Source organism: Bufo bufo, chromosome 4, assembly GCF_905171765.1.
Source record: "Bufo bufo chromosome 4, aBufBuf1.1, whole genome shotgun sequence".
NCBI lineage: Eukaryota > Metazoa > Chordata > Amphibia > Anura > Bufonidae > Bufo > Bufo bufo.
This window is the reverse complement of record NC_053392.1, coordinates 22,999,320-23,024,802: the sequence shown is the minus strand read 5'-3', so window position 1 is coordinate 23,024,802 and position 25,483 is coordinate 22,999,320. Positions and strand designations below refer to the sequence as shown.

At 43.2% G+C, this 25,483-nt stretch overlaps 1 long non-coding RNA gene across 1 annotated transcript; it reads left to right on the top strand.

The window, feature by feature from the left end:
• Window positions 1–315: 315 nt before the first annotated feature.
• Window positions 316–19,574, top strand: LOC120997067. Its single transcript, XR_005778061.1, has 3 exons — window positions 316–416; window positions 12,668–12,672; window positions 19,564–19,574. It is a non-coding gene; the product is annotated as an uncharacterized LOC120997067 (long non-coding RNA).
• The last annotated feature ends 5,909 nt before the right edge of the window (window positions 19,575–25,483 follow it).

Here is a 25,483-nt window from a genome sequence, read left to right as displayed (position 1 = left end):
ATTCAGATGCATTAAGATCATACCGTCTCCTGAACATGCAAGTGGTCATGTGATTCGGGAAGAATCCCGGTCACATGGCCAGTCACATGATCATGACGTCATATTGCTACGTAACTGGTCCAAACAAAGTTGGATCTATCAATGGAGAGGCTACGGTGCAATATATACTGGGATCCATACTGTGTTTCGACTTCTGAGTCATGCGTGATCTGTCACGAGACCAAGAGCAAACATCTGGTAAGCATTTATACAAAATAATACTTAGTGATCATATGTTCCATATATTAAATCAAATAAAGCTACTTAATAAGTATTCCTTATTGAGGCCTTTGGGAGCAAGCGTCTCGAGCCGGTGGATCCAATATGCTTCACGTTGGTGGAGCATCTGGATCCGATTTCCTCCACGTCGAGGCAGGGTCACTTCCTCTATAATTTGAAAACGCAGTTGTGAGATGCGATGATTTTTTTCTTTGAAATGTTGAGGGATAGGTAATAAAATGTTCTCCTTCCTAATCGTGGATTTATGTTTCCCTACCCGGTCTTTTATGCGCATTGTTGTCTCTCCAACATAGCACAACCCACAAGGAATGGGAATTTGTTGTCCTGTCTGTGGGTGTGAGATGTTGGAGCCTTTGATGACATTTGAGCAATGGACACAATTAAGGCAGGGAAATGTTCCCTTTTTGACCGTAGAGAGAGTGAGCTGTCGCTGATGTGTCCTGTCACTTCCTATATCAGCACGAATGATCGTGTCCCTAATATTTTTATTACGCTTATAGCACATCATGGGATATTCCCTAAATTCCTGAATCGTGGGATATGATTTCTGCAGGACACCCCAATGTTTATTAATGACAGCTTGGACACGGTCCATCCAGGGATGGTATTTTACAATCAATGGTATTCTTTGTCCTTTGTCTTTTTTCTTTTGTGGTTCTACGGAACTTTCTATTTTATTTCGTTGTTCATATAATAAATGAGGGGGATAGCCTCTATCCATGAACTTCTGGGTCATTTCCTGCATCCTAAGATCACGTGTGTCCTGATCCATTACAATATTGGCCACCCTTTTAAACTGTGAATACGGCAGTGATTTTTTTACAGTAGAGGGGTGATTACTATGGAATAATAACAGACTATTTCTATCCGTTTCTTTGACATACAAGTCAGTGGTGATCCTATTGTTAGTTCCTCTAATCACCCATGTGTCAAGAAAGGAAACACGTTGTAGATCTTGGTGCAGGGTGAATTTTAATTCAGGTCTTATGTTATTAATATAGTACATAAAGGACATGAGGGTCTCAATGCTGCACCGCCATACGCAAAAAACATCATCTATGAAACGTTTCCAAAATATACAATGATTCTGATATAGACCATTTGGGTAGATGTACTCTCTCTCAAAATGTGCCATATAGCAATTTGCGTATGGCGGTGCAGCATTGGACCCCATCGCGGTCCCGCACCGCTGCTGGAAAAAAGTGTCTTGGAATAAAAAATAGTTGCGACGTAGGACAATAGAAAGCAAAGACAGAAAAAAGTTTTTCTCTTTTTCCGTGTATGTGCTGTCATTTAGTAGTGCCTGGACAGCCTCCAGACCCTTTTCATGGGTTATACTGGTATATAAACTGCAGACGTCTAGTGACCAGGACACAATCATGCGACAGCTCAATCTCTCGCACCGTCTCCGACCTTAGCGGAGTATCATCGTTCCAAGCGTATTCCACGAGGACTACGAGTAAACCTGCGACCTACCTTTTTCCGTGAGAGCGTCGAGTATTGTGCCCGTTTCGCCAATATCTTAAATAAGTGTTCATTGGATATCATAGTACTGACAATTGAACACCTGACCAAATCAATTGCGGAGTGCCAAGAGAGTATTGCTACCATAGAGTCCCAATTAAGAGACTGCCTAAAAAAAGATGATCTTGATACCTTGAAAGAAAAAATCGATAAGCAATGTATCGAATTACAAAGCTCCATACAAAATACAAAGAGAACAAAATATATCCGGGACATGGAGGATTATCAAAGGAATCAAGTATACAGATGGCAGGACAAAGCCGGCACTGCTACATCCCAACCGCCACGTCGATCCGGACGCAGAGCAGGCACAGCATCCTCCGACTCTGGAAGCGACTCTACAACTGGTCAACGCATGAATTTTTTAGGAGCACGCAGACGCCCAAGAAGGCCAACACCAGGCGCTCAGGTCGACGCCATCATCGGGGACGCCGAAGCTCCACGTCTAACTCGGTCACAGGTACTCAGCACACCTTAGTTTTAAATTTATCTTCCAAGAATCTCTCTCCACTCCAAATTGGACTCCTTGAAAAGGGACTATCCTTCAGTCCGACGGCTAGTCTGGACACATTTGGACTGGACATGGATTTGAATCGTTTTTTCCGTAACATACGGCTAAAAAGCCATTTTTCAAGTGTATCTACGCATGATTTTGTTTCCACCGATAATGTTCTTTCATTGTTAAATTTGCAACAATTTGGTTTAAAACTAAAGAGCCATTACATGCCTCCGAAAATATATCATCCCAGTGAAACATATATACAACTTGTGCAGCGTGATATTGCTTTGTTACTTGGAAAATTTAAAAAGGGAGATTGTTTCATACACCATAATTTGTCCGCAGAGGAGAGACAGGTAGTCAATCATCTGATAGATGATGACTCCCTGGTCTTTAAACCCGCAGACAAAGGGGGAGCCCTTGTCATACTAGACAAAGACTATTATGTCAAAGAGATTCTTGGACAATTATCCGACCATAATGTCTATGAAATATTGCAGGGGGATCCGGTTTGGACAATCAAGCGGGAGTTACAGGTCTTGGTTGATGAGAACCTAGAACAACATGTCATTGATAAAAAGCTAGCGGAATTTCTAATCAACCAACACCCTGTGACACCTGTGATCTATACACTTCCCAAGGTGCATAAATCCCTGGAACGGCCTCCAGGTCGCCCGATAGTCGCAGCCACGGATTCGGTCCTTTCTCCCCCTGCAATATTTCTGGACAAAGTGTTGACCCCTCTTACTAAAAAGGCCCCTTCCTATCTTAGGGACACACAACATTTTCTGGAGACGGTGCGAGAGATTGAGCTGTCGCATGATTGTGTCCTGGTCACTCTAGACGTCTGCAGTTTATATACCAGTATAACCCATGAAAAGGGTCTGGAGGCTGTCCAGGCACTACTAAATGACAGCACATACACGGAAAAAGAGAAAAACTTTTTTCTGTCTTTGCTTTCTATTGTCCTACGTCGCAACTATTTTTTATTCCAAGACACTTTTTTCCAGCAGCGGTGCGGGACCGCGATGGGGTCCAATGCTGCACCGCCATACGCAAATTGCTATATGGCACATTTTGAGAGAGAGTACATCTACCCAAATGGTCTATATCAGAATCATTGTATATTTTGGAAACGTTTCATAGATGATGTTTTTTGCGTATGGCGGTGCAGCATTGAGACCCTCATGTCCTTTATGTACTATATTAACAACATAAGACCTGAATTAAAATTCACCCTGCACCAAGATCTACAACGTGTTTCCTTTCTTGACACATGGGTGATTAGAGGAACTAACAATAGGATCACCACTGACTTGTATGTCAAAGAAACGGATAGAAATAGTCTGTTATTATTCCATAGTAATCACCCCTCTACTGTAAAAAAATCACTGCCGTATTCACAGTTTAAAAGGGTGGCCAATATTGTAATGGATCAGGACACACGTGACCTTAGGATGCAGGAAATGACCCAGAAGTTCATGGATAGAGGTTATCCCCCTCATTTATTATATGAACAACGAAATAAAATAGAAAGTTCCGTAGAACCACAAAAGAAAAAAGACAAAGGACAAAGAATACCATTGATTGTAAAATACCATCCCTGGATGGACCGTGTCCAAGCTGTCATTAATAAACATTGGGGTGTCCTGCAGAAATCATATCCCACGATTCAGGAATTTAGGGAATATCCCATGATGTGCTATAAGCGTAATAAAAATATTAGGGACACGATCATTCGTGCTGATATAGGAAGTGACAGGACACATCAGCGACAGCTCACTCTCTCTACGGTCAAAAAGGGAACATTTCCCTGCCTTAATTGTGTCCATTGCTCAAATGTCATCAAAGGCTCCAACATCTCACACCCACAGACAGGACAACAAATTCCCATTCGGGGTCACTTTACATGTGACAGTAGCTTCGTCATTTATTTACTTAAATGTCCTTGTGGGTTGTGCTATGTTGGAGAGACAACAATGCGCATAAAAGACCGGGTAGGGAAACATAAATCCACGATTAGGAAGGAGAACATTTTATTACCTATCCCTCAACATTTCAAAGAAAAAAATCATCGCATCTCACAACTGCGTTTTCAAATTATAGAGGAAGTGACCCTGCCTCGACGTGGAGGAAATCGGATCCAGATGCTCCACCAACGTGAAGCATATTGGATCCACCGGCTCGAGACGCTTGCTCCCAAAGGCCTCAATAAGGAATACTTATTAAGTAGCTTTATTTGATTTAATATATGGAACATATGATCACTAAGTATTATTTAGTATAAATGCTTACCAGATGTTTGCTCTTGGTCTCGTGACAGATCACGCATGACTCAGAAGTCGAAACACAGTATGGATCCCAGTATATATTGCACCGTAACCTGTCCATTGATAGATCCAACTTTGTTTGGACCAGTTACGTAGCAATATGACGTCATGATCATGTGACTGGCCATGTGACCGGGATTCTTCCCGAATCACATGACCACTTGCATGTTCAGGAGACGGTATGATCTTAATGCATCTGAATGATATATCATGTAAAATGTTTAGTCTGATGTACAATACAGTATAGATTGCTCGGATGTCTAGTGTCTCATGGACTCAGATGCAAGATTTACCGTGTCCCAATTCTAAGATGATTCAACTTGATTTGGACTGGCTACGTAGTAATGTAATGATACGGTCGCGTGACTTGGGACATGGCTGGGGGCGGTCTAGTCCGCCCCCTGTCATGTGATGACTTACGTGACTGACATATGGGCCATTTGAACTGTATTAAAGTGGTACCATAATGGTGCTTTGTATATATGTATAGATGTTTACCATATGTGTATTCCGGGTCCGGTGATAGATCACGCATGATTTAGAAGTGGATACATAGCACAGATCTTCATGTGTATTGCATCACAATCTGTCCTCAATTAGATCCAACTCTGTTTGGACTAGTTGCATAGCAACGTGACGTCATGATCATGTGATTAGTCAGGTGACCGGGACTCTTCCCGAATCACGTGACTGCTTGCATAATTAGGAGACGGTATGTTTTCAGTGCATCTGAATGATATATCACGAAAAATGTTTAGTCTAATATATAATCTATTATGGATTGCTTAGATGTCCAATGCTTCTTAGATTCAGATGCATGATCTACTGTGTTCCAATTCCAGAAAGATTCAACTTGATTTCGACAGGTTGTGTAGCAACGTGTTATTATGGTCATGTGACTTGTCACATGGCTGGGCGCGGTTTGGTCCGGTCCCGGTCATGTGATGACTTACGTGACTGTGAGGCGGGCTATTTGAATTGTATTTAAGTGTTGTTTTGCATATGTGGAATTGAGCTGTTATCACCTGTACTTTGAGAAAGACACAGAGTAGTGTCGAAACGCGCGTCACATATGGGTGACGAATAAAGAAAATCCTTTTCACTATTGGAATTACGGAGTGCTGGTCTCTATACTACAAGTACCTGGGGAATCAACCTATTGACCGTGCACCTGGACCCCTATCGAAGCACAGTGCCGCCCATTTTCCTTTGATACATCTCAATATGGAGATGATCAATTAATTATTTTTTTTATTTATTAACCAATTTAGATGGTATAATTTCACCAACACTATCAAATTAGTCTTAATAAAATGAAATATCATTTTCTGTGTCCCTTACCAAGTCCTAGTAGGAATCTCACTTCTGCTCCTAGGAAACCTGGGTGGTCCATCATAGCGCATCTCACCATGGCTTTCATCTTGATAGACCCCTCTAGAGAGCTTTACTTGTCTCCTCTCTCCTCCTCCTTTTCTCTCCTCTTGTGTGTGGTTTATGATCACAAACTTATCAGTTAGACACACCTTCCTAGATTGGAACTTTCCAATCATTGTCAGATGGGCGTAACCATTGATAAAAAAAAGTGACATCATAGCATTACCCAGAATGCACTTTTGCTACTGTTGTAATGTCACCTACTAATACCTAGGTGGCACTGCTGTGTAAGCTATTTGCATCATAGTATAAAGGGTTAACTTATGTAAGTCTGAATAAAACATATTTTATACATTTGACCTTAGAAGATTTAATTCAAAGCTATAGGGAATCATTCCGACACTTGTAGCAATTAGAGACAGACCTCTAGGCGTCTCTTTAGATGTTTCTAACACTGTTGATTTATGGACCATAATAGTATGAATGGCCTTGTTTTCTCACAGAGATATCAGTACCTCCTGTCATACCAAAGATGTGATTACTTGTTACAAAACACACATCTTTACAGACACTCTTTTAGAGACGAATATTCTCCTAATGAGAAATATATATAATATACTGGATACATATTGTCTTCATAACATATAACAATATAATATAAAGCAATATATATATGTCCTACTTATTGTCTCATGCTAAGGACTAACTAAGGCTCATTAAATGAATAAATACATATTATATATTTTGCTTCATTAATAAATAATACTAATTGTATAGGTAATTATCACCAGCTGCATAGATTTATTCATAAATTTATAAGTAGACAAGGAGTATTCTTCTCAGACCGGTACATTCATGAGAAGAATAACACTAAAAAGCAGAAACCTTTTTACACAGAAACCTTTGTGCGACCTTACTTTGGCCTACTCAAGACATACAAAATTGTAAATATAGTCGAGCATGGCTCTTAAAGACAATGAACATCCATCTTGACTAGAATGAATTGGATATCAATGCATTTACCTATGAATAGCCACAACAGTACCCACTCCTGCTTTTGGTTACCAAATCACAAGCCAATTCTGATGGGACCATACAGGCCTTACAGCTGCTACACAGACAGGATCCGTTTTGCGTCTCATCTTTCCTTCCTTCTGAAAGATCAGAAGAAGGGTCAAATAAATTATGTCAGCCAAGCCAAAAGGCAAAAGAGTGGCCCAGTCATGAAGTGGGGAGGGTGGGAACAGCATGAGTAGTCCACAGAGTGACCCAATGACAGAGTCTGGAGGTGGCGGCAGCATCAGTAGGAGGCTACGAAGTGGCACAATCACATAGTGTGGAGGTGGCAGCAGCATGAGGAGACCACAGAGTTGCAAGGTGACAAAGTGTTGAGGCGGCAGCCGCATCAGGAGGCCACATAGTAGCACCATGACAGTGTGGAGGTGGCAGCGGCAGCATTAGGAGGCCACAGAGTGGCACAATGACAGTGTGGAGGTGGCAGAAGCATCAGGAGGCGACAGAGTGATAAGGTGACATAGTGTGGAGTTGGCATCAGCATCAGGAGGCCACGGAGTGGCAAGATGACATAATGTGGAGGTGGCAGCAGCATGAGGAGACCACAAAGTTGCAAGGTGACATAGTGTGGAGGTGGCAGCAGCATCAGGAGACCACAGAGTAACCCGGTGACAGAGTGGGGAGGTGGGTAGCAATACTAGTACCAGCTGAAGATGGTGGGTGACACAAGCCGCACTTGGCATCAGATGTGTGGCTTCATTCATTCAAGAACCGCTGGATTGCTGGACAAGACACGACTGCTAGAAGACACTGGGAGCTCAGGCCTCTCGAAGTGACCCCTGCTGCCACAGCCCCTTATTCTGCTGCGACCTGTGCCTGCGCCAGAAACATTTTGGCCTCTGCCACTCCCATGTGCAGGGCTTGGCACTTCTCTGTCTGACATACTGTTAGATCAAATAAATAAATAAAAAGGAAATTAAAACACCCCAAAAAAGTCTGTAGTTTTCTCACTTCACCACACAACGGCTGATAAGCCCTTTTTTTCTCCCACCAATACACACAAAACAGGGTTTTAGAACATATAACTGGACCGCTGAACGGCAAATAGGCCCTTATTTTTTTCCACTTAAACGAGCCACAAAAGGCTTTAGAACATATAACTGCACCGCTGAACGGCAAATATATTTTACTTTTGCCACAAATATACGGCAAAAAGGGCTTTAGAACATGTAGTGATGTGTACAGTATAAGTGCTGGGAGGCATGTATATCCCACCCAGATACCTCAGCTGGGTAAGATAACTGAAATCCAGAAAGCTGCACTGGTTTCAGTTTTGTCTAGATGTTGTTCTGGGCTGGATTTTTATGTGGACTGGGGGATAGGTTTGGTAGTGGAATCTGCCAGTCCGCACCCTTCCACTACATGTATTGTCTTTTTCTGGAGGTGATCGCAGATTATGCCTGCTGCTGTAATCAGGGAGGGATAAAACAACCCTCTGTGTATGACTTGGGGGGAGAAAGGCTGAGGAAGCCTGGGAGAGAGGGGAGCCTGAGAGGCTCTGTGTGGCGGGCTGGGAGGGCCCATGAGGCTTTGTAAAGCCTGAAGTTTGGGGGGGGCCGAGCGACGCCTACGAAAAGAGGGTCGCACTGTCAGAGTCGGGAGGACTTCTGGACCATCTTCCCCCAAGGGTTCTGGTGTGGTCACAGCCTGGAGGCTGCTGGACATTATATGTCTGAGGAAGATGTATCTAATCCCGTGTCTGAACGGCGCTCTTTAGATGAGGTAGAGACAACACGTGTATTAGGTAGAGCCCAGATGGGCAGGTGTTTATTTTCGATGTTTATGTGTGTGATGGTGCTGAAGTGCCAAAATAAAGCACCTTTTGGACTTGAACCCCGTTGTCAGAGGAGAAATCTGTGATTGCGACCCCTTGAGATAGAGCGATCCCTTACAATTGGTGGGAGATGCGGGCAATGTCCATGCTAAAAGGGCACAATGTTGTTGCTAGGGGCAACAGAAAGTTAAAAGGCAAAGTGTCACTATGGGCGATGGTATGACAGAAGAGAAGGGTTGAGCGAATCCAAACTGTAAAGTTCGGGTTCGTACCGAACTTTTGAATTTTTGGACCCCGGACCCGAACCCGAACATTTCAGTAAAAGTTTGGGTTCGGGATCAGTGTTCGGCGAGTTAATGGCGCTTTTTGAAAGGCTGCAGAGCAGCCAATCAACAAGCGTTTAACTCGTGTGACCTTAGAAGCCATCACAGCCATGCTTACTAATGGCATGGCTGTGATTGGCCAGTGCAGCATGTGACCCAGGCTCTATATAAGCTGCAGTCACGTAGCGCTGCACGTCACTCTGCTGTGCTTAGTGTAGTGAGAGGATGCTGCTGCTGTGAGGGAGAGAATAGGACAGAATATTTAATTAGAAGTCCTTGTTAACTAAGCGATCTACCAAGATTTTGTTTTGTGGGTGCAGTGCACAAACGTTTCACCCTGCCCTGAGCCCAGTGACACAGAACAATAACTTTTATCTGTCTGTTAGTTAGGTGGGCGGCAGCGGCCATTTTATACAAGTTCAGTGCACCAGCACCGCATATGTGCATTTGTGACAATCAAATAGAAGCTTGAAATACTGCAATTATATTCAGGGTTTAAAAAAAAATCACCCATTTTTGGCAAGAGCCTAAATCTGGTACCTTTGCTGCATCTGTCAGTGGGAAATACAAGCGTTATATACTGCTGTCATATTCTGTTATTAAAAAAACACCCATTTAGTGCAAAATCCTAATTGTGCGGTCTTTGTTGCATCTGTCATTGTTAAAAACAAGCTTGAAATACTTCAATAATTATCTGGGTTTTAAAAAACACCCTTTATGGGCAGAATACTCAATTTTACAGCCTTTGCTGCATCTGTCAGTGTGAAATTTAAGCATTATATATTGCTGTCATATTCTGTTATTAAAAAGACACCAATTTTGGGCAAAGTACTTAATATTGCAGCCTTTGCTGCATCTGTCAGTGTGAGATACGCGCGTTAGATACTAGTGTTCTATTCTGTTATTTAAAAAACACCCTTTTTGGGCAAAATACTAAATTTTACAGCCCTTGTTGTATCTTCTTCTTTTTTTTAATTTTTTATTTTTTATTGAAAATTATAGAATATACAGATAAAGTACATGCTATAGAAGTAACACATCTTGTAAAAGATACACATTGGATGACAGGAGATAAACACGAGAATTGCATTATATTACTTGGATACAAAGGTATAATAAACTTCATATTAGGGAAGACTTACATTCCTTTTGAACCTACATCTAAGTGTGGATTGGTTTGACTCCCCATTTTAAGTGCACATGGTGTAGTTAGTGATGCAGGTATATTAAGGTATATAGGTAAAATTCCTAAAATTGGACCATGCTTTCCAAGTAGACCTAAAGGAGCTAAACCTCCGGTTCTCCCAAGCCGAGATCTCTTCAAACATGTATATTTGATCTAATTTCTCCGTCCATTGAGATATGGAAGGTACATCTGATGATAGCCAAAATTTCGGAATAAGGAGGCGAGCTGCACTAAGCATACAGTGAAAAAGGCGGGTGGGGGTCCCACTAGAGAGGAAAGGATAAGATCTCAGTAATGCCAATTGGGGTGACACTGAAATCTCCATTTTACAAATTTTGTTAGCTATACTAAAGATCTCAATCCACCATTTCTGTATAACTGGGCATGACCATCAGATATGGTAAAATGAGCCCCTTTGATCTCCGCACCTCCAGCATTTGTCCAACCAATTCAGGCTATATAGACAGGTGATGTCCGGGGTCCTATACCAGCGGGTCAAGACTTTATAGCCGTTTTCTTGGGTTCGGACACATCTGGATGATCTGTGAGGTAGTAATAGTAGTTGTGAGACCTCGTCTTGGGAAAATGTCACTCCCAAATCTTTCTCCCAATGACCTATAAAGGCAGGTTTGGCCATATTTATCGGTGTGATTAATTTTTTGTATAGTCTGGATATCAGTTTGGTGTGTCTTGAATGGTCCACCAATAGGCTTTCAAACCATGTTAATGGGCGTAATAGAGCTTCCATAGGAATGTTTTTAATAATAAAGGAGCGGAGAAAAGTAAGTAGGTGTGGGAAGGGTTTACAATCTGGGAAAACATGAAGAATCTCCTCATTACTTAATATTGTGCCCTCGTCTCCATATAGGGAGAGAATGTGGATTGTGGAATTCTTAACTGAGGTAGGTAGACAATCTCTTAAAATAGGAGAGGCATGTGCCATTATATCTTTTATCTGAAGCAGAGGTGATGGAAGTGGAACTGCATATTGCGAGGATTGAAGCCAATTCCACGCCGACAATGTCGTCTTTACTATAGGGTTGAGAGGTCTATTAAGGACAGGAAACTTAACTTGACCTACTAAAAGACCTGAGAGGCACGAGCCCATATCATTCTGTTCCATGGAGACCCAAGGCTTATTTATAGGACCCGTCAACCATTCCACTACTCTTGACAATAACACAGCTTTCCCATATAGTTCAGGATCCGGTAAACCTATCCCTCCTTTGGCCTTAGGTCTGCAGAGAACAGAACGAGTGAGTCGAGCCCTCTTCCCATCCCAGACAAACATAATAAGTCTTAGGAATTGGAACAGGCAAAACCTGTTGTAAGTAGGTCAGTCTGGGCAAAACTAGGGAGGTGACGATAGTTTTTCTGCCAAACCATGAGAGCGAGGGGTTCTTTAACAGTAACAGCTGATCAGCTATTGATTTTAATAAGGGAGTATAGTTCATATGAAATAATGAAGTAGGATTTGGACCAATCTTAACTCCAAGATACGTAATATAGGGGGTGTCCCAGTTAAAGGGAGAGCTAGTTTTCAGTAGATTTCTAACTGGGGAGGGGAGGTCTATACTTAATATATGGGACTTGCTCATATTGATCTTAAAATTAGAATGGAGACTAAACTGTTCCAGAGTTCTATATATCAGAGGCAGGGCTATAGTCGGATTAGTGTTTATTATCAAAAGATCGTCTGCAAATGCAGCTACTTTATGTTCCTGTTGGCCAATTTTAATACCCTCAATCCCTCTCTCTCTCCTAATCGACTGTAATAATGTTTCCATGACTAAGACAAAAATTAGTGGTGAAAGGGGGCATCCCTGTCTGGTGCCGTTACGGATATTGAAGGACGAGGACAAAGTATCATTTATGATAATGGAAGCTGATGCATGGGTGTATAATGAAAAAATAGCTTTAATATATGGATCTTGAAAATTGAAGGCTTGAAGAACTTCTCCCATATATTCCCAACTGACCCTATCAAATGCTTTTTCAGCGTCCGTGCTAAGGAGGACTAGAGGACGACCTAACCTCTTAGCATAGTATATAGCATTCAGTACTTTAGCCGTGTTGTCTCTGCCCTCCCTACCACGGACAAACCCCACTTGATCTCCTTTGATTAGGGCCGGAAGAAAGTTGGACAGGAGAGATGCTAGCATTTTGACTAAAATTTTTAAATCTAGATTTAATAGGGATATAGGGCGATAGTTAGCACATAGAGAACTATCCTTCCCTTCTTTTGGGATAAGCGTGATATTTGCCCTAGTCATGTCTGTGGTAAGCGGGACACCAGACAGGGAGCAATTGTACACTTTAAGTAGATACGGGCCTAATATGTTTCAAAAGGTACGATAGTATAAGGCAGGGTAGCCATCTGGGCCAGGACTTTTCCCATTTGGTAGTTGTTTAATTGCTATCAAGACTTCCTCTAATGTGAATGGGGCTTGGAGAATTTGGGATTGACTCTCAGATAGAGTTGGTAAAGAGAGTGAATTGAGGAATGCCTTAACTCATTTTTCCGGAGATGGAAAGGAGAGGTTATTATCCTTTCTTTCAGCATCATTTATATTGTATAAGGAGTAATAACATTTTTGAAACTGACTAGCTATTTCTGGGGTAGAGAAAACCTCACCTATATCTGGGGTTTTAATCTTATGTATATAGTTATGTGACTTTCTTTGTTTCATGCGTTGCATCATGAATTTTGACGCTTTATCCCCGTGCGCATAGTATTTAAACTGCGTGTGGAGATAATATTTTGCCGAGGAAGTATTAAGGATGTTTTTTTAGCTTAGATCTCATTTCCATGAGTTCCTCAAGATGAGCCTGTGATAGGGACCTTTTATGCAGAGTTTCTAGACGTTGGATCTGGGACAATAATGTATCAACTTGTTTTTTCCTCTGTTTTTTAATTCTTGCCCCCAAATTAATAAATTGGCCCCTCATGTATGCCTTATGGGCATCCCACAAAATATGTGGGGAAGTTTCAGGGAGGGAGTTGAGAGAGAAGAACTCTTCTAGTAATGGCTGAATATTTTTTAAGTTATCTTCAGTCGTAATAAGCTGTTCATTTAGCCGCCACCTAAATGCTTGTGGTGCTAATGATGGAGCCATGATGTTTAGGAATATAGGTGCATGGTCTGAGAGGAAGATGTTGCCTATGTATGCCCGAGTACACAATCCAAGATGCTCTTTAGATATCAATAAGTAGTCTAATCGGTGGTAGGAATGGTGGGGTGAAGAAAAAAAAGTGTAATCCTGTTTGGAGGGGTTAAACAGACGCCAAACATCCAACAAGGCACATTGCTGCATTTTTCTCTTAAGATGCTTGAGGGCCTTAAAGGGCTTCTGTCACCCCACTAAAGTGATTTTTTTTTTTGGGGCTAGTTAAATTAGTTATATTGCGATATATGAAAATATAATTGTGTTACTTACTTTGATCCAGCAGTTTATTCAAAAAACGAAGTTTTATAATATGTAAATTCGGTCTCTACCAGCAAGTAGGGCGTCTACTTGCTGGTAGCTGCTGCAGAAATCCGCCCCCTACTTCTGTTGATTGACAGGGCCAGCTGGGATCTCCTCCTCCGGCCAGCCCTGTCGGCATTTCAAAAATCGCGCGCCTGTGTTGATTCGGCGCCGATGACATCACCGAAATAGAAGACGTCATCGGCGCAGGCGCACTGAGGGAGTTCTGAGGAGACGAGCCTCCTCATCTCAGAGCGCCTGCGCCGAATCAACACAGGCGCGCGATTTTTGAAATGCCGACAGGGCTGGCCGGAGGAGGAGATCCCGGCTGGCCCTGTCAATCAACAGAAGGAGGGGGCGGATTTCAGCAGCAGCTACCAGCAAGTAGACGCCCTACTTGCTGGTAGAGACCGAATTGACATATTATAAAACTTCGTTTTTTGAATAAACTGCTGGATCAAAGTAAGTAACACAATTATATTTTCATATATCGCAATATAACTAATTTAACTAGCCCCCAAAAAAAAAATCACTTTAGTGGGGTGACAGAAGCCCTTTAAAAGAGATTGCAGACTTCTTGGAAGTCGAGTCTAATAATGGCTCTATTGCAATATTTAAATCTCCTCCAAACAGCACCAAGCCCTCCTTATAAGACTCCAAAAGGGAGAGAACCCCTACCAACCAAGATACCTGATTGGTATTAGGAGCGTAAATATTAGCAAAAGTATAATGTTGGTTAGCAATGGTTCCTTTTAGAAGGATGTATCTACCCTCTACGTCCTGGATGTGTGAGATATAGGAAAAGGGAAGGCCTCTCCGGAACCCGATGCTCACGCCTCTAGATGCTGCTGAGTTGGAGCCACAATGATACCAATGTGGGAATAGAGACCTGGAGAGGTTAGGGTATTTGTCAAATTTAAAATGTGTCTCCTGGAGCATCAGTACCGAGCACTTTTCCTTCTTCATTTGTGAGAATATTTGGCTACGTTTAGAAGGGGCATGGAACCCTTTAACATTAAACGAAGCTACACATAGGTCAGCCATTATTCAAAAGGATGTCTGACCGATGCAAGCCTTGAAAAATCTCATGTGGGTGTAAAATGAGGGTACTTAGCCTTTCTTGGCGGAGCATCCGGGTTCCAAAGACGCCCCCCCCCCCCCCCCCTCTACGGGAATGTATCCTAGGCAATTGAAGAAACCTGTCATCATAACAAAAAAAAAAAAAAAACTTGAGAACATTGGTAACGTATGGTTGCCATCAATTTGAAAGTTAGAGCCGTTACGCTCAGATAAAGGGATAGGGGGGGAATAGTACACAACATATTGTGACCAAGTGTGTCACCCTCATATGGACCTATAGATTGGATCCCTATTAGGTACAAAAATAGGTGAAGAGACATAGCATTATACTGATAGGACATAGAACATATATGAAATTAGAGACATAAAGTTCCTATTTAAAATACTTAATGGGTTACTGAACTGGAAGTCCATTATATATGGTGTAGCTGGATCCTGATGTGAGATAAGGAGATCTTCAATCTTCATTAAGAGGAAGGCGTCTTGGCGTGGAGGGGTTGCGTCCTCTTCTTGATCTTTGAGATTTAGCCAGACGAGGAGTCTCCCAAGGAACAGCTGCTGGGAGGTTGGTTGATGAAATATTTCCTTGGATAACGTCCCAATTTTCAATGTGCAGGTGATCAATTTGCAGGCTGTCAAAGACTTTATTCAGGTCTTGAAATGAGGATATGGAAAATCTCTGACCGTTGAATAAAAAGGACAAACCAAAAGGAAAAAGCCACTTATACATCACTTTGTTGTTGCGTAACCATTCAGTTAGTGGTTTTAGGGCCCTTCTTTTCTTTAAGGTGGTTTGTGCTAAGTCCTGATATATAGAAATAGGACAATCATCCACATTCACTTGTGGGGCATTCCTAGCTTTGTTCAGAATAGCGTCCTTGACAGGGTAATGAAGGAATTTACAGATCACATCTCTTGGTGGTTCTGTAGGTTGAGGCTTGGGGCGCAGCGCCCTGTGTGCTCTCTCTATATTGATCTCATGAGAGGAGTCTGGGCCTAGCAGTTGCATGCAGATATCCATCACTGTTTCCTGTATGTCGTCTGCGCCCACAGATTCTGGTATGCTTCTAAATCGCAAATTATTGCGTCTTCCCCTGTTCTCCTGATCTTCCAGGAGTGTATATAGGGAATTCAGGTGCCTTTGGTGTAGGGACAAAGCGGAGGAAGTTTCTGTTTGATGCGATATGATCGCCAATATGTCGCATATCCTCCTTAATAGAAGTAAGATCCGTTTTGAGAGGGTCTAGCGCTTCACATAGAGCCTCCTTCAGGAGGGTATCGGCCCCAGGGGAGACCTCCCTTACCTTCTCAGAGGCAGCTGCAGCTTTCACACTGTTCCCCGCCGCTCTCGGCGTTCCGGGCGCCATCTTGGATTCTTTAGCCACATGTATCTGTGCGGCTTTCTTTATGAATTTATCCATGGATTCAGTAAAAATCGCTTCTTTAGTGTGCCCCTGTGTGTCCACGGGTCTTTGGCCACCTATTTTGACCATTCTGGGTCCAAAAAGCTGGGTTGATAAGGCTGTGAGGGCTTCTTATACAGCAGAGCTGCACTTCAGGCTGCCATCTAGCTCCGGTGCAAGCTCCGCCCCCGTGTTGCATCCTCTTGTCACGGAAGGTGTACAGAAAACAAGACAATGCAAAAGAATCTATGACTCACTGGATCCAAAACTAAGGAACAAAAGGGAGACCCCTGCATGAGACCTGGCACTCTCCCTGACTGCTCAGCCTATGCGAACACCCCAAAGGTGGATGGTCGCATATCCTCGTACCTCGACGATATAACACCTAAACACCCTACAATAGTGAGGGGACACGACCACCGGCTCCCTACACTAGACACGGAGGGAGTCAGGGTCATCTGGGATCCAGCAAACAGAAAATGAGGAAGAGGAAGAAGAGGAAGAAGAGGAGGAAGAAGAGGAGGAAGAAGAGGAGGAAGAAGAGGAGGAAGAAGAAGAAGAAGAGGAAGAAGAAGAGGAAGAAGAAGAGGAAGAAGAAGAGGAAGAGGAAGAGGAGGAGGAGGAAGAGGAAGAGGAGGAGGAGGACTCACCTCGTATTATTACATTGTTACAAACTGCTCTTCTCTGCATCTCACTTGTATATAGTAGAGGAGGATGGAAGGGTTAATGGGCAGTATGACAGGAGGTCAGGGGGCTCCAGATCACCCAGGGGCAATTACCGATAAATAATTATACTGAAATATGAACAGTTTTTGATACCTGACATTTTTAGTAATCCATCATTAATTGAATTGGTTTTAATTGACCTGAAACGGACACTTTGCTGCTTTGTCCCCTTCAGGGCTGCGGCCATTGACCTGCAGCCAGTGCAGTGTACGGCCTCCTAGATGGACGGCATGGAGAGATACTGCACCGCTGGACCCAGTATACGGAGGTCACCTCTGCGCCAATCAGGGGCCTCATACCGTAGGTGGACGGCGAGATGTCGCAAAAGCCAGTAATTAGCTGAATGCCACCACTGGGGCCAATATATATATATAGAGAGCGGCGGGCGCTGCTCTTACTGGTTCCGCACGCAGCGCTAATCATTTATTGTATGACACATAATAATATATATATAATATATACAGGAGAAGTAGATAAATCTCCACCAACCAGATGCCGATTACCCAGTGATCTCCTTCTCATCTTGTAAATGAATAAACAATATTAATTGGTTGGATGATTATATATTGATTTATAGAGAAAAACTAATAATAATAAATATGGAAAACTGTATCAAGATAAACAGAAATCAATTCATCAATATCCATAAATATCTACAATCCGGGTGAAGATCGCGGGATATGATCCTGTTTAGGTTCCAATAAAATGATAGTAAACGCTGGTAAATGGTCCGCACCGATAGTACGGTATTTGCGGATGTACCGTATTTCTTCTTATATGGTCCGCACCGACAGTACGGTATTTGCGGATGTACCATATTTCTTCTTATATGGTCGGCACCGACAGTACGGTATTTGCGGATGTACCGTATTTCTTCTTATATGGTCCGCACCGACAGTACGGTATTTGCGGATGTACCGTATTTCTTCTTATATGGTCGGCACCGACAGTACGGTATTTGCGGATGTACCGTATTTCTTCTTATATGGTCGGCACCGACAGGACGGTATTTGCGGATGTACCGTATTTCTTCTTATACGGTCTGCACCGACAGTACGGTATTTGCGGATGTACCGTATTTCTTCTTATATGGTCCGCACCGACAGTACGGTATTTGCGGATGTACCGTATTTCTTCTTATATGGTCCGCACCGACAGTACGGTATTTGCGGATGTACCGTATTTCTTCTTATATGGTCCGCACCGACAGTACGGTATTTTCGGATGTACCGTATCTCTTCTTATATGGTCCGCACCGACAGTACGGTATTTGCGGAAACTTTTAATCAAGCTTTTTTGAATCCCTGGTGTCGGCACATTGAAGGGAAATCGCAGAGCATCGCACCTGAATGCGGAGCAGCTGCCTCGGCCCTCAGCGACTCTAAACCGTATATCGCCCTATAGTAACACAACTCTTATAGAAAGGGCTCACAATCTAACTTTGTACAGGTAAAGAAAAAGTTTTCCTAGAATAAAAATAAAAACCAAAAAATGCTAAAATATAAATGACATGAAAGTAAAGCCCCAGTAAAGCAGAAAGCGCCAGCCGTGCCGTGCGGGCAGAGCCCCCAAGGGGCAGAGCGGTGGGGGTCACTGACAGGCGGATGCCTCAGGTATTACTGGCAGCACTTTTACTGACTCTCACTCTCACTGTGTAATAGACGGATCTAGTTCTAATCTACAGGGATCCAGGAGATTGTTAGGAGACGACACCAGATGAATCTACATTTCTATCTGTATATATTATATTTCCCATCTCGTCCTCCGGCAGCACAGAATGGGTTAACCTCGTCGTCATCTTTTCCAGGACCGCTCACCTAGAACATATTAATTGACAATTAATCAATCAATTTACTCCCCTATAAGGTCTCCTCTCCCATAATGCATCCTTGTGTTTTTTTTTGTCCTCATCTGAGGATGAAGCCCACCTATATCGTCTGGCCGTTATACCTTGTTGTGACAAGGTGCAGAGGCCTCAGAATGGGGATAGCCATGTGTGTCCTGGCTCCATGTCTGACCCGCTAAGCGCCCTTCGGATCGGGGAGTGAACTATCAGGAAGAGCCGCAAGTACAGTACCTGCTGTGGGAAGCTCCGATGCCGATACTTCCGGGTTGGTGGAACGCATGTGGAACGCAGGCGCAGTGCGTCTGACGTCATCTGAAGCGGCCTCTCCCCCGATCTGGCGCCAAATTTGAATTTAAAAGAGCGGTGTTGCTGAGCTTCGGTGCCTGTTGTGCCTGGCAGCCGAGCTCTAGCGATTTAAAGGTATAGGCCTGTCCTATTGTCAGGCAAACCTTCTAATAATATGGGAACCTGGGTGTTTCTGAAATCTGCAGCATGTTTTATGTTTTAATGCTCTGCTTCTCCATTTAGATGTCCAGCGCGTCCGGCAGAGGAGAAAAAAGTTCCCGCAAAAGCAGGCACAGGATGTGCCAGTCATGTGAGCAGCCACTCCCAGATGACTTCCCTCAGGATCTCTGCCTAAGGTGCCATCGGGATACCCAGGAACCCTCTCCGCCAAGGAAAAAACGGAGGTCTAGCGCTCCCCTCTGCATTTCCTGTCTTCAACCCCTACCAGATAATCACGCCACTAATATATGTGAGCAATGTTCTCACCCTGATGATTCTTCGGACGACGAAACGAGCAAGATGGTTTCCCTCTTTAAAGCCTTCCTGAAAAAATCCAAGGCAAAGAAGAAGGGTACTAAAAGGAGACCGCGTTCCCCATCCTCGTCTGAGAAAACGTCGCGCTCTGAAGGAGAAGTTTCATCCTTTTCGGATTCTCCCGTTATCGAAGATAATTTTTTATTTGACAAAGCAGATACAAATCAGCTGATCAAAGAGGTCAAGAATATTATGGAAGCTAATAAGGAAAAATGCAGCAAACATAATGAAGAGGATCTTTTTTATTTTCCTAAAAAGAAGGCGTCAGTGTTCCCTGGGCACCCAGTCCTGGATGCCGTGATGTCTAAAGAATGGGAGCGTCCGGTAGGAAGAATAAACCTAGGGTCCAGGTTCAGAAGTGTATACAAAACAGATCCAGCAGAATCATCCTCCTGGGGGACCCCGGCTAAAGTGGACCCGGCTGTAGCTAGATTAGCAAAAAGATCTTTTTTTCCCTCTGACGATTCAGCCCTGTTGAAGGACCCCATGGAGAAAAAGGCGGATGGTCTCCTTAAAAGACAACATACCTATCTAGCCTCTCTTAATAAGGCTGCAATGGCGACCGTTCCTGTTGCTCGAGCACTTAGAGTGTGGCTCAGCCATCTGGGCAGGGACATTGAGGATGGAGTACCAAGAGAAGAACTCCTCAAGCAATTACCTACACTTAAATCAGCAGCGGAATTTCTCTGTGACTTCCCGGTTGATACGATACGATTGTGTGCCAAGAACATGGCATTGGCCAACTCGATCCGTAGATCTCTCTGGCTGAAGATTTGGTCCGGTGACTCCTCTTCGAAAAACAACCTATGCGCCCTTCCCTTTGAACCTGGGAAGCTGTTTGGATCGCAGTTAGATAAATTGCTGGAAGCTAACAAGGAAGATAAAGCTTTGAACTTTCCGCAACCCAGACGCAGGGACAAAACCAGATTTTTTCGACCCTATAGGGGACAAGATTCAGGAAGATCAAACTTCAGAGGACGTCCTGGACGGGGGAGATCTGATCGAAGAGCCTGGGCCTCCTCAGAGAAGTCTAAGAGGAAAGGAGAGGACAACAGACCCCCAAAATCCGAGTTTTGACGCCAGAAGACAGAAAGTAGGAGGTCGGTTATCTCTCTTCTACGAAAGCTGGTGTCACATCACGTCAGACATCTGGGTCCTAGGGATTATAAGAAGAGATTACCGACTAGAACTCAATTACTTGCCAAGAAACAGATTTGTACTCAGCAAGGGAGAGAATCCACAAGTCTTTCTACTGCTAAAAGAGTTCCTAGGCAAAGGAGTTCTGGAGAAAGTCCCAAATTCTCAGAAAAATTCGGGAGTATATTCCAGGATCTTCTGTATTCCAAAAAGAGATGGCAAAAGTCGGTTGATTATAGACCTCCGCTACCTGAACCGTTATATGAAGAAAATCCACTTCAAGATGGAGATGATAAGATCCATCACGGCTGTCCTCAGGAGGAAGGTGTTTATGGCGTCGTTAGACCTAAAGGACGCATACCTCCATGTCCCAATAAGTCAAGAGTCAAGAAAATTCTTAAGAGTGGCCATCAGGAGAAATGGTGTGACACTCCACTACCAGTTCAAAGCCCTGCCATTTGGACTGTGTTTAGCCCCAAGAGTCTTTACGAAGATAGCTGTTGTAATTGCAGTAGCACTTCGCCTCCAAGGGATCCAGATCTTCCCCTACCTGGACGACTGGCTAATTGCGGCCAAGTCGGAAGCCCTACTACGTTTCCATTTAAAGAAAACTATAGAACTCCTACAGTCAGTGGGATTCCTAGTGAACTGGGAGAAGTCGGATATCGTTCCAGCTACCTCCAAGACCTTCTTGGGCTTCACAATAGATACAAAGGCCATGAAGCTTTATCTCCCCCCTGGGAAAATAGGGACGCTGAAGAAAGAAATAAGAATATTGATGTCACTTCAATTCCCATCGGTCCGCAGAGTGATGAAGACACTCGGACATCTTACATCAGTCTCAGATGCTGTTCCTTGGGCGAATATTCACAGCAGAGATCTACAACAGGATATGCTACATGCCTGGCGTCAGAACAGGTTCAAATTGGACGCAAGAATGAGGATGAGACCCTCTACTATCCAGAGCCTCAGATGGTGGTTACGCACGAGTCATCTGACTATGGGAAAAAAAATTCTGTTTCTTACCCCAGTGATTATCACCACGGATGCTTCCGGTCAAGGATGGGGGGCTCACCTCCAAGACAAATGGGTGCAGGGCCTCTGGTCTTCCAAGGAGAGGAAAGAGTCCTCAAACTACAAAGAGATGAAAGCAGTCCTGTTAGCCCTCTACCGGTTCAAAACCTATATATCTGGGAAGCCTGTGCTCATTCGGTCGGACAACCTATCGACCGTATTTTATCTAAACAAACAGGGGGGGACAAGAAGCTTTCGTCTTCTGGAACTCTGCAAGGAAATATTCAAGTGGGCAGAATTACACCTGCTGGAATTAAAAGCAACGCATATCAGAGCTTGCTACAATATGCGAGCGGACCATCTGAGCAGGAAGACGATCAATCAAGCCAACTGGGAGCTCAACCCAATCGTCTTTCACCAGATCATAGCCAGATGGGGGACACCGACCTGGGATCTGATGGCATCAGCAAGAAACAAGAAGCTGGACAGGTTCTGCTCTCTAAACAGTCACGACAACCCCACTGTAGTAGACGCATTTTCTATGAAATGGAAACATCTGTCGGTCTACATCTTCCCTCCAGTCCCCCTTATCCCGAGAGTCCTGAGGAAAGTAGTAGAGGAGAAACCTCAAGCCATAATAATAGCTCCTTTTTGGCCGAGGAGGTCGTGGTTCCGGCTCCTATTCCAGCTGTCCAAAGGCAACTTCTGGAGACTTCCCCTACGTCCGGATCTTCTGATTCAGAATGGGCTGCATCACCAAAGTCTGGACCATCTACACCTTACTGCTTGGAGGCTGAAAGAAGTAGATTAGAGGGAAAAGGCCTCTCACAATCAGTTGATAATACGCTGCTTTCTTCCAGAAAAGATTCTAAGAATAGAAAATATGGTAAAGTCTGGAGAAGGTTTATGTCCTGGATGTCGGAGACTGACCATGAAAACATTAATGTTTCTTCCATCCTTCAGTTTCTCCAAGACGGATTCCAGAAAGGGCTGAAGCCCAATACCCTAAGATCACACATGACCGCTATTAATTCCATGACTGAGAATAAATACCTCCATCATCCGTTAGTTTTCAGATTTTTTAAGGCGGTCAGAAGACTTAATCCTACGCATAGGAACCCGTTTCCGGTCTGGGATCTTTCCTTGGTTCTGAAAAGACTGACCCTCTCTCCATTTGAACCATTGGAAGAAGCTGACCTCAAGTGGCTCTCTTACAAAGCACTTTTTCTCACAGCCATCACTTCTGCAAAAAGACTGGGGGAACTCCAAGCCTTATCATCCAAGTTTCCATACTTACGTTTCCTTCCGGGTGGAATATTGCTTCGCACCATGCCATTCTTCATGCCTAAGGTTCCGTCTTCAGTAAACAAAAATAGAGAAGCGTTCCTTCCAGTATTTTGTCCTGAGCCTCTCAATGAAGAACAGAATCTCTGCCATACCTTGGATGTGAAAAGAGCATTAGAAATTTATCTCCAAAGAACAGGAGAATTCAGAGGCAGTGAAAACCTATTCGTTCTTTTCTCTGGTCCAAGGAAAGGACTCTCACCTTCCAAAGATACCCTCGCAAGATGGATAAAGTCCACTATCCTGGAAGCGTATTCACTTGAGGCCATACCTCCTCCATTTCCTGTCAGAGCTCACTCGACCAGAGCCACAGCCACTTCCTGGGCAGAGATGGCACAAGTTCCAATAGAAGAAATTTGCAATGCATCTTGGTCTTCATCTCTCACCTTTGTGAAACACTACCGTCTGGACATCAACGCTAGGAGCTCAGCCTTTGGCACTGGCGTACTGTCGGCAGCTCTTTCGGAAAATCCCCCCCTTTTAGATCTATAAAACTCCACTATTTGTCGGAGTCTATTTTTTAAAACACAAGGATGCATTATGGGAGAGGAGACCTTATAGGGGAGTAAATTGATTGATTAATTGTCAATTAATATGTTCTAGGTGGGCGGTCCTGGAAAAGATGACGACGAGGTTAACCCATTCTGTGCTGCCTTCGGACTCAAGGAAAGTAAAATCCCGGTAAGAATTTTCCCTATACTGTGAGATGTGCTCCAACTGGGCTCACCCATAACAGCGCTCCCCAGACCAGCAGAGCAGCACTGAAGGGATTAACACGACCTCCACACACCGCGCAAATCCTTCTATATTGGCTGGGCCCGAAATCTAACCTGTTCATACATTCTACATGGCTATCATACCGGAAGCAGGCAGCTCAGGATGATCAATACAGCAGCAGCGCTGTAAACACTGTATCCACCGCTCTATAATACATCTGTATCCACCACTCTATAATACATCTGTATACACCGCCCTATAATACATCTGTATACACCGCTCTATAATACATCTGTATACACCGCTCTATAATACATCTCTATACACCGCTCTATAATACATCTGTATACACGGCTCTATAATACATCTGTATACACCGCTCTATAATACATCTGTATACACCGCTCTATAATACATCTGTATACACCGCTCTATAATACATCTGTATACACGGCTCTATAATACATCTGTATACACCGCTCTATAATACATCTGTATACACCGCCCTATAATACATCTGTATCCACCACTCTATAATACATCTGTATACACCGCTCTATAATACATCTGTATACACCGCTCTATAATACATCTGTATACACCGCTGTATAATACATCTGTATACACCGCTCTATAATACATCTGTATACACCGCTCTATAATACATCTGTATACACCGCTCTATAATACATCTGTATACACCGCTCTATAATACATCTGTATACACCGCTCTATAATACATCTCTATACACCGCTCTATAATGCATCTGTATACACGGCTCTATAATACATCTGTATACACCGCTCTATAATACTTCTGTATACACCGCTCTATAATACATCTGTATACACGGCTCTATAATACATCTGTATACACCGCTCTATAATACATCTGTATACACCGCTCTATAATACATCTGTATACACCGCTCTATAGTACATCTGTATACACCGCTCTATAATACATCTGTATACACCGCTCTATAATACATCTGTATACACCGCTCTATAATACATCTGTATACACCGCTCTATAATACATCTGTATACACCGCTCTATAATACATCTGTATACACCGCTCTATAATACATCTGTATACACCGCTCTATAATACATCTGTATACACCGCTCTATAATACATCTGTATACACCGCTTTATAATACATCTGTATACACCGCTCTATAGTACATCTGTATACACCGCTCTATAATACATCTGTATACACCGCTCTATAATACATCTGTATACACCGCTCTATAATACATCTGTATACACCGCTCTATAATACATCTGTATACACCGCTCTATAATGCATCTGTATACACGGCTCTATAATACATCTGTATACACCGCTCTATAGTACATCTGTATACACCGCTCTATAGTACATCTGTATACACCGCTCTATAATACATCTGTATACACCGCTCTATAATACATCTGTATACACCGCTCTATAATACATCTGTATACACGGCTCTATAATACATCTGTATACACCGCTCTATAATACATCTGTATACACCGCTCTATAATACATCTGTATACACCGCTCTATAATACA